Consider the following 10,566-nt stretch of genomic DNA (forward strand, 5'->3'; position numbering starts at 1 on the left):
AGACAGCTCAGGGGGCAGGAGTCCATGGAGGGATGGACACTGGGAAGAGGTGGAAGTGGGAGGGGAGCTGTTGCATTGTGGTCAACTGTGGTCAATGTCATGAGACAAAGTATATGTAAACTGCTGTATGGAAAGTGAATTTGCTCTGTAAATCTTCACCCAAATCACAATAAAAAAAAATTTAAAAAAAAAGCAGAACATGGCATCAGGGTGGGGGGTGACTCATTAATCATCTGTGATGTGCAGATGACACAACCTTGCTTGCTTTATAGCAAAGAGAACGTAAGCACCTATGAATGAAGATCAAAACCATCAGTATGGATTACACATCAACATAAACTTCTCACAATTGGACCAATAAGCAACATCAAAATAAATGTAGAAAGATTGAAGTTGTCAAGGATTTCATTTTACTTGGATATTCAATCAATACCCATGAAAGCAGCAGTCGAGAAATCAAATATATTGCACTGGGCAAATGAGTTGCAAAAGACTTCTCTAAAGTGTTAAAGAGCAAAAATGTCACTTTGAAGACTAAGGTGTGCCTGAATCAAGCCATGGTATTTTCAATAGCTTCATATGTATGTGAAAAGTAAACAATAAATCAGGAAGACTGAATAAGAATTGATGCATATGAATTTTGTTGGTGAAGAATATTGAAAATAACCACAGATTGCCAGAACAAACAAATCTGTCTTGGGATAAATGGCTCCAGAATACTCCTTAGAAGTGAGAATAGCCAGATTTCACCTCTCTTACTTTCGTCATATTATCAGAAGGGGCCAGTCCCTGGAGAAGGATATCATGCTTGATAAAATTGGAGAAAAAGGGAAAGACCATCAATGAGATGAATTGGGCTCAATCCATAGTGGGCTGCTGTACAGCAACAATTGTGAGGACTGTACAGGACCAGGCAGCGTTTTGCTCTGTTGTACATGGGGTGACTACGAGGCGGATTGGCTCCACAGCACCTTGACAACAATAACAACATCAACAATTTTCCTGACTTTACAGAAGGAGGAAAATGAGGCTACTTTCCAAACTAACTAATTCCAAAACTAACAAACAAGTGCTATAGGTGGGATTCAAGTTTAGGTCAGTCTAACTCCTAAGTCAATGTTCCTAAGGTAAATCCCTTCCAAGGAAGATTCTTCTGGAACACTGCTACCTAGTGGGAGAAAAATCCAGGTGCTGAAATCCATTGTGATAGGTGATATAATTCTTAGATATTTAGGGTTATATTTTTATGGTAAAGTTAAGACTTTCATACAAACATAAAATGAGTAAGATTTTGCTTAACTCATTAATTAATGAGGGATCTAGTAAGATATATAAAACCAGTCCAAAGGAGAATGTGAAGAAAAGACATATATATGGACAATCAAAATGCTGAAATAAATTTGATAATGGATATAAAACTGGTCATTTTCCACAGGATAAGCATCATCTTATTGGACAAAGTTTATTTTCATCTGTATGGATAAGAATAATTTGCATTACTGTCAGGTTCCTACAACTTGCAGAGTTGTAAAAGAGCTTAAAAATAGTGAAAAGTGCAGACTCTTATGGACTGAGATGATTCCCCAAAGAGTACTCTAGACATCTTCTAGCTTTCCAGAGAAAGGATATACAGTAATATTTTTGCCCACTTCAATTTTTTATATAAATTTTCTGATAAAATCGAGGTATGAATTATTCCCTACTTTTTTTCCTTTTTATTGCACACTTCTGGCTAGATCCCAATCCCTCATGGCTCAACTAGCCACTTGCATGCACTTGAGCAAATTCAACAGTGATGAAAACCATAAATTCATGACCGTTATCAACTGAGCTCTCAACAAAGCCTTCAGGAATCCTCCTACATTTCTGTGGTCATTTCATGCTTCAGTCTATACAGTATGTTACATATTTAACTATCAGCAAGCATGCTGAAGGAGCTCTAGTGGCACAGTAGTGAAAGTATTCAACTGCTAACCAAGAGATCAGTAGTTCAAACCCACCAACAGCTCTATAGGAGAAGGATGTGCCAGTCTGCTTTTGTAAAGATTTACAGCCTTGGAAAACTTTTGGGGCAATTCTACTCTATCTTATAGGGTCATTATGAGTTGTAATTGACTTAAGGGCTGTGGGTTAAGGCATGGTCACCTACTTATCATATTGGAGTCTGATTGCAGCTTTAGTACCCAACAGTGTCATTCTCTAGATGCAAGATCATAGGAAGGTCTAAGGGGCCCTGGGCAGAGTGGAGCACAGGAATAGAGGCTCATAGGAACTCAAAATTTAGGAGTATTTTGATATTTTAACTACCAGTAAGGCCATGTATCTCCTTGTCTCCAATTCACTTATTACCTCCATCACAGTCTCAACAGATGACATCATTTTCTACTCCTCATGGAAAATTAAAGTTATCAGAAGTCCCTTAGCTTTCGACTAACAAGCCTGTCTAACTGCTACTACCACTCTATTTTCTTCTTATTCCTGGGTGTGGATAAACCTATCCACATGAAGACACATGAAAAATGTATCAGACATCAATTACAAACAGGGTAACAGCAGAGAAAAGAAAGAAAGAATTAGGGGGAAAATGCAGCAATATGGAAAAGAGGAAGGGACCACTGAAACAAAGTAGATACACTGGTTACTTTAATTTATATTTTAATACCTTCAAGATAGAATGGACAAGAATGATCAAATATTTGTGGCTTCTGTAAGAGAATGCCTTGGAGGAAAATTTGTTCTGAGTCACTTCAAAAGATTCAGAGAGTCACTTTGCAGTGAAAGTATATTATGGAACCTGATTATAAATAAAATTGAAATGAACCCAAGGGACATTGTAATATATCAAATCTCTAAAAATAAAAATCATATATATGCTTCAACTTAGCAGAAAAATTGAATTTATGTTGAAAATAGCACCAACATAAAAGGTCTAGAATTGCTAGGAAAACTTTTTGTACTTCTATTTAGTAGACAAAGGATAAAAATTTTATTCATCCCTTCAGGAATGAAAAATAGATTCATGTACTACACTGAGTTTGGATGGCATTGTCAAAGAAAGAGATCTATAGGAAATAAAGGACTAGAAACCAGGCTTACTGTTGTTGTTGTTAGGTGCATTTGAGTTGGTTCCAATTTATAGTGATCCTAAGTAAAATAGAATGAAACATTGCCCAGTCCTGTGCCACATCCACAACTGTTACTTGGAGCCCATTGCTGCAACTACTGTGTCAATCCATCTCATTGAGGGTCTTCTTTTTGGCTTTACTAAACACAAAGTCCTGCTCCAGGAACTGGTCTCTCCTGATAACAAAATACGTGAGACAAAGTTTTGCCATCCTTGCTTCAAAGGAGCGTTCTGGCTGTACTTCTTCCAAGACAGATTTTTTCATTCTTCTGGAAGTCCCTGGTATATTTAATATTATTTGCCAACACCATAATTCAAAGACATCAATTCGTCTTCAGTCTTCCATATTCATTATTCAGCTTTTACAGGCAATTGAAAATTCCATGGCTTGGTCAGGCCTTCAAATTTATGTCTTTACTTTTTAATACTTTAAAGAGGTCTTTTGAAGCAGATATGCAATACTTCATTTGATTTCTTGACTGCTGCTTCCGTGAGTGTTGATTGTGGATCCAAGTGAAATGAAATCCTTGACAATGTCTATCTTTTTGTTGTTGTTGTTTATCATTATGCTGATTCTTGGACCAGTTGTGAGGATTTTGTTTTCTTTATGTGGAGGTATAATCCATAGTGAAGGCTGTAGTGTTCAGTCTTCATCAGTAAGTGCTTCAAGTCCTCTTTGCTTTCAGTAGGCAAGGTTGTGTCATCTACATACATGTTGTTAATAAATCTTCTTAAGTATGATGAAAGAATCCAGCCTTGATGCCCACCTTTCCTGATTTTAAACCATACAGTAGGCCCTTGTTTGGTCTGAATGATTGACTCTTTATCTATGTACAGGCTCTTCATTAACACAGTTAAATGTTCTGTAATTCCCATTCTTCACAATGTTATCCATAATTTGTTATGATCCACACAGTTGAGTGTCATTGCATAGTCAATAAAACACAGGTAAACATCTTTCTGGGATTTTGTGCTTTCAGCCAAGATCTATTTGGTAACAGCAATGATACTCCTTGTTCCACCTCCTCTTCTGAATATGGCTTGAATTTCCAGCAGTTTCCTGTTAATATGCACTGCAATTGAATTGTTTTCAGCAAAACTTTACTTTGGTATGTTATGAATGACATTGTTCAATAATTTCTACATTATTTTGGATCACCCTTCTTTGAAATGGTCACAAATATTGATCTCTTTCAGTCAGTTGGCCAAGTAGTTGTCTTACAAATTTCTTGGCATAGATGAATGAGCAAAGATGGAAGGAACACACAGAGTCAATGTACTAAAAAGAACTGGTCGAGGTTCAGTCATTTCAGGGGTAGCATGTGACCAAGAATTGATAGTAGTGAAGGGAGAAGCCCAGGCTTCACTGAAGGCTTTAGTGAAAATAACTAAGAATCAATTGATAGAATTGATACTGGCTTAGCATCCTATAATAGGAACTCAAAAAATGTGGAATTTGGTACAGAACACTGAAAGTTGATATTCTTAAAAACAGTTTTAATATTTTAAGCCAGTGACTCTTAACATGAGCTTGCATCAGGATTATCTGGAGGTCCTGGTAAACAGATTGCTGGGCCTCATTTCCAGAGTTCCTAATTCAGTAGATCTGGGACATGATCCAGGAATTTCAATTTTTCCAGGTAATGCTGATGCAGCTGATCCAGGGATGACACTTTGAAAACCACAGTTCTAAATTGTAAATCATTTGTGGGGAGGAGACTCATTTGAGTGAATGGAGTGGCAATAAACAAATGAGAAAGCTAAAAAAAAAAAAAAAAAAATTTAATTTTTCACAGAAATAATACCTAGGAGTTGTTGACCAAATGTAATTAGAATGAACTCAGTATATCACAGTTGAAAAAAAAACAAAGATGCCCTTCCTCAATGTCCTTTTACTGTATTTTTTCCAGAAATTGCATCATTTGTTTTATAGTTTGTCCATTATTTGCTTAGTGTTTATGGCTTTTACCATTTCCCTGAGATTTTTCTTCCTCTTATATTGTTCTTCAATTGATTTCCTGACAGTTTTATTAGTCTTCTTTTACCATGATATTTGGAATGCTTTCTCTCCATACAGCATGCTGTTCTGACTGGCATCAGTAAGTTTCTGACTCTCCTGGGTTTTTAATAGTTTTGGTTTCACCCCAGGTGATTTTAGCTTACTGAAGATTGGGCTAACTAAAAGTGAACATTGTAAATTAATACCAGACAATTAAACCAGCATGGGTGGCCCAATCACAGCTCAGTATGCGGCCAGTTTTATTTCTGTAGGGTCAAAACAGTACAAAGGCTCTATTGCTGGCCAGAAATGCCCTGAAAAAATGATAAATCTTGACTGGCCTCTGCACGAGGCAGCAATGGATAAAGTTCAGTAGTGCTGTGCAGAAGCCCATTCAGAAATTGAAAATTGTGGAAAATGAGAAGATAACATAGCTACTGATGTCTTAAAGAAGAGAAGAGTTAACAAAAGATTGGAGGTGGGTGGGAATATGATAAGAAGTGAGAGGGAAAACAGTTACTGTGAAATTTGAACAACTAAAATTAATGATTCCTCTGATACCTGATACACCAAACAAAACAAACATACTGCCATTGAGGTAATTCTGACTCATAGTGATGCTTTAGGACAGAATAGAACTTCCCCATAGGGTTTCCAATGCTGTAAATCTTTACAGAAGCAGAATGCATCACCTTTCTCCCAAGGAGCAGCTGACGGGTTCAAACTACCAACCCTTCGGGTTAGCAGCCAAATGCTTTAACCATTATGCCACCAGAGCTCCTTGCTACCTGATTCAGTAAGAATAAATTTTGTTTGAGGAGGGGACAGTGGGAAAGAGTAGGTTGCAAGTTATGCTAGTTAAGATTGTGTGTCAACTTGGCTCGGCTGTGGTTTTGAGTGTCTGGGCAGCTTGACGATATTAGTAATCAACTTCATGATGGAATCTGCTGTAAGCAGTGGAGCAGCTGCCTTCTGGGTGTGCCCTGTTTCCAGTATATATGGGGAAGCTTTGAGGAAGGTCTCAAGATTTTGGCACATTTACATCCTACATTTGGACAAGTCTTTTTCTCAGCACTGTCCATTTTGGGATTGTTCCTGGACTTGAACTAGTAACCTGCCATGTTGTCTGCTAATCTTGAGACTGTGCAATTTTACTTGTTGATCTTGGGTTCATCAGCTTCAGTAGCCAGCAGCTGCATGACTCAGAAAAAGCTTCCAGATCTAGTGGGCCTGGAACAGGTGGCAGAGCTGAAGCCCAAGGTTGTGGGGCCTTCACCCAGCCCCTAGAGCCAGCACTTTGAACTAAGACTTCTAACCTCCTAAACTGTAGAAGAATAAATCCCTGTTTGTTAAGTCATCCATTTCTGGTATTTCTCTTATAGCAACACTAGAGGGAAGGAAAAAAAGAAAAACCTCACTGCTATCAAGTCCATCCCAACTCATAGTGACCCCTCCTTGGATTTGCAAGGCAATATCTCTACAGAAGTAGATTGCCCAATCTTCCTTCTGAGGAATGGCTGGTGGGACCAAAACACAAATTAACACAGCATAAATTCATCTGAAATAGAAAAATTCATCAGTTATTTTCAAAATTCAAATAGTAGAGCTCAAAGTTTAAAATAAATAAGTAAATAAAATTTTCCAGGTGCTAGAAATTGATTTCTCAAAGATTGTATTTCTCAACTATATCCAAAAAACAAACCCATTACTAGCATGTTGTCCAATCCTGTAGGACAGAGTAGAACTGCCCCATAGGACTTCCAATGCTGTAATCTTTATGGAAGCATACTGCCACATTTTTCTCCTATGGAGCAGCTGATGGGTTAGAACTGCCAACCTTTCAGTTAGCAGGTGAGCACTTAATAACTGTGCTATCAGGGCTCCTTCTATATTATATAACTATATATATGTACTATATATACTATATAAACCCTCAAGAAAACATAAAAACAAATGAAACTAGTTTCTAAAGATTATATTATTTTCTGTAATGATCAGTTTTATGTACCTAACTTAGCTAGGTTATAGTCACTAGCTAGTCTATCAAACATAATGAGGTGCTGCTGTGAAGGTATTTTGTAGCTATGATTACAGTCTATAATCATTTGACTTTAAGGAAGATTATCCTAGATAATCGGGGTAAGCTTGATTCAATCAGTTGAAAAGCCTTAAGAGCAGAGCAGATGCTTCCCTGAATAAGAAGCAATTCTACATGTGGATGGCAGCTTTCCCACCTGCTGAGAGTTCCAGCCTGCCTTTCCTTGACAACGTGCCCTACAGATCTTGAACTTGCCTAGCCAGCTCTCACAGTCAAATGAGACAATTCCTAGCAATAAATCTCTTAATATGTATCTCCGACTTGGGTGCATCATCCACACCCATGGAAAAAGCAGTCAAGAAATCAGACATCATATTGAACTAGGCAAATCTGCTGAAAAATACCTCTTTAAATTCTTAAGGAGCAAAAATGTCACTTTGAAGACTAATGTGTGCCTAATCCAAGTCATGGTATTTTTAATCGCCTCAATTCTGAGGTGGTAAATGTTTACAGAAGTAGACTGCCCAGTTTTCTTTCCACAGAGTGGCTGGTGGGTTTGCAGTTAAATGCCTTCTGGTTAGCAGTTAAATGCCTTAGGCACTACACCACAAGAGCTCATCTTTTGGTAAAGTAAAGTGTCTACTGAAAAGGGGAATACTCTCAATGACATGGATTAACACAGTGGCTACAGTGATGGGCTCAAACACAGTAAGGATTGCAAGGATGGCACAGCACCAAACAGTGTTTCATTGTGTTGTACGTAATGTTTCTATGAGTTGAAGCCAACTTGACAGCACCTAACAACAACTGGTTCTACTTCTTGGGTTGAAACCTTATTGGTATAAATGCATCAAAATATTATTTATTTAAAGAGTTTATTATTATAAATGTTTATTCTGTAATGTCTGCCTTCTGTCGACGTTCACAGGTCAGGTTCTTAGATATGGTGTATTTTTTTGTCCATTTGCTTTTAATTCTTTGATGATTATTCAATTGTTATTTTTGTCTGAGTGGAAGACAGCAACAGTCCCCGTACCACACAACTAAACCCACACTTCCTGAAACTTCACTTACTGAGCAAGAGCCACCACTTCCTTCTCCACAAACAGGCTACTGATAAACAACCACCAAGAAGACCATGGATCACCCTTGGCAGATTTTCACAAACAGTTAACAGAAATCTAAATACAACAATGTCACAATGTCTCATAGACAATAGACCATCACAGTGCACACAAAGAAGCAAAATAAAATGGTAGAAACAAGGGCACAGGATACAGACCCAGAACACATCCCTGAGGAAGAAGCAGCATTGAAACTCTCTGATAAAGATTTCAAAAGAATTATGTTTATGTATCTTCAAAGGATTGAGAGACAGACCAAGGAAAACACTGACAAAACCCTAGGAGAATTTTGGAAGAAAATACAAGAACAAAATGACAAAATAAATGAAAAATTAGAAATGATTCTAAATCTACAGATAGAAATCCAGAAGATTAATACTAAATTGTCAGAAATAGATAACACATTGAAAGGGCAAAGGAGTAGAATTGATGCAATGGAAGACAGAATTAATGAGATTGAAGACAAAATACCTGAAAACTTCTTTGGAAAGGGACCAAACAGAAAAAAGATCCAAACAAAATGAAGAAAGTCTAAGGTTCATGTGGGATGCCATCAAAAGGAAAAACCTACATGTCATTGAAATTCCAAAACAGGAAGAGAAAAATAATACCACTGAGAAAATTGTCCAAGATTTGTTGGAAGAGAACTTCCCTGATATGATGAAAGATGAGAATATATCCATTCAAGAAGTCCAATGAATCCCAAACAAGATAGACCCCAAAAGAAAATCATGAAGACATAGTGTCATCAAACTCATCAAAACCAAAGACAAAGACAGAATCCTGAAAGCAACATGGGAAAAACAAAAAGTTACTTATAAAGGACAACCAGTAAGAATAAGCTCTGATATCTCAGCAGAAACCATGCAAGCAAGAAGGCAATGGGATGGTATATATAAAACCCTGAAAGACAAAAATTTTCCACCAAGAATTATATATCTGGTAAAATTGTCCCTCAAATATGATGGTGAAATTAGGAGATTTCCAGATAAGCAGAAACTAAGGGAATTTGTTAAAACCAGACCAACCTTACAAGAGATGCTAAAGGGGGTCCTTTGAACAGAGAACAAAAAATAGCAAATAACAACCGACCATTAATACACAAGATAACATAACCCAGAAACCACAGTTATGGACATATCCAAAGTAAAATGAGCTTACAAGATTGTAAACAGGGAACCAGAGACATCAATTGGCAAGTGAGGACAACTACAAACCAAAAGGAGGGGAAAATACTGTGTAGTTACAGAACTTCTAAATTGTGAGGAAGTCAAGAGAGTTTCAAGATAGAATGGACTATTCTAATCACAGGGAGAAAATTATAAATCACAGAGTAACCTCAAAGAAAAATGATAATCCTTCACATCACAATAAAAAAGAGGACAAGCACAAATATTCAGCAAATATTAAAACAACAGCAAAAAAGGAAATGATAACATGATTCATAAACACAATGAGCCCAGCACAGAAAATAACATGGAACAAAGCAAGCAGGGACACAATGAAAAAACACATAACAAAATGACAGCAACCAATTCATACTTGTCAATAATTACACTAAAAAAGGATGGATTAAATACATCACTCAAGAGACGGAGAGTTGTAGATTGGATAAGAAAACAAAACTCATCAATATGCTGTCTACAAGAGACATACCTTAGAGATAAAGACAAAAATAGACTAAAAATCAAAGGTTGGAAAAAGATATATCAAGCAAATGGCAACTGTAAGAGAGCAGGAGTGGCAATACTAATTTCTGAATAAATTGAATTTAAGACAAAAACCACCATACAAGACAAAGAAGGACATTAGATAATGATTAAAGGATCAATTGAACATGAGGATATAACCATAATAAATATCTATGGACCCAATGAAAAAGCCACAAAATACATAAATCAGACTTTAAGAGTTGAAAAGTCAAATAGATGACTCCACAATCATACTAGGAAACTTTAATGCACCACTTTCAATGAAATGAAAGTAGAAAGAAACTCAACAAAGATGAAGAAGAACTAAACAATACAATCCACCAACGTGGCATCGTAGACATCTCCAGAGCACTTCACCCAACAGTAGCGCAATATATGTTCTTTTCCAGTGCACATGGAACATTTTCCATGATAGACCATATGTTATGCCACAAAGCAAGCCTTAATAAATTTGAAAACATTGAAATACTGCAAAGCATCTTCTGAGATCATGCTATCAAATTAGAAATCAACAATAGTAAGATCAACAGAAAAAGAGTAAACAAATGAAAACTGAACAACACCCTCCT

Source organism: Orycteropus afer, unplaced genomic scaffold (genome assembly GCF_000298275.1).
Source record: "Orycteropus afer afer isolate SDZICR_OR568_19922 unplaced genomic scaffold, OryAfe1.0 scaffold00298, whole genome shotgun sequence".
Classification (NCBI taxonomy): Eukaryota; Metazoa; Chordata; class Mammalia; order Tubulidentata; family Orycteropodidae; genus Orycteropus; species Orycteropus afer.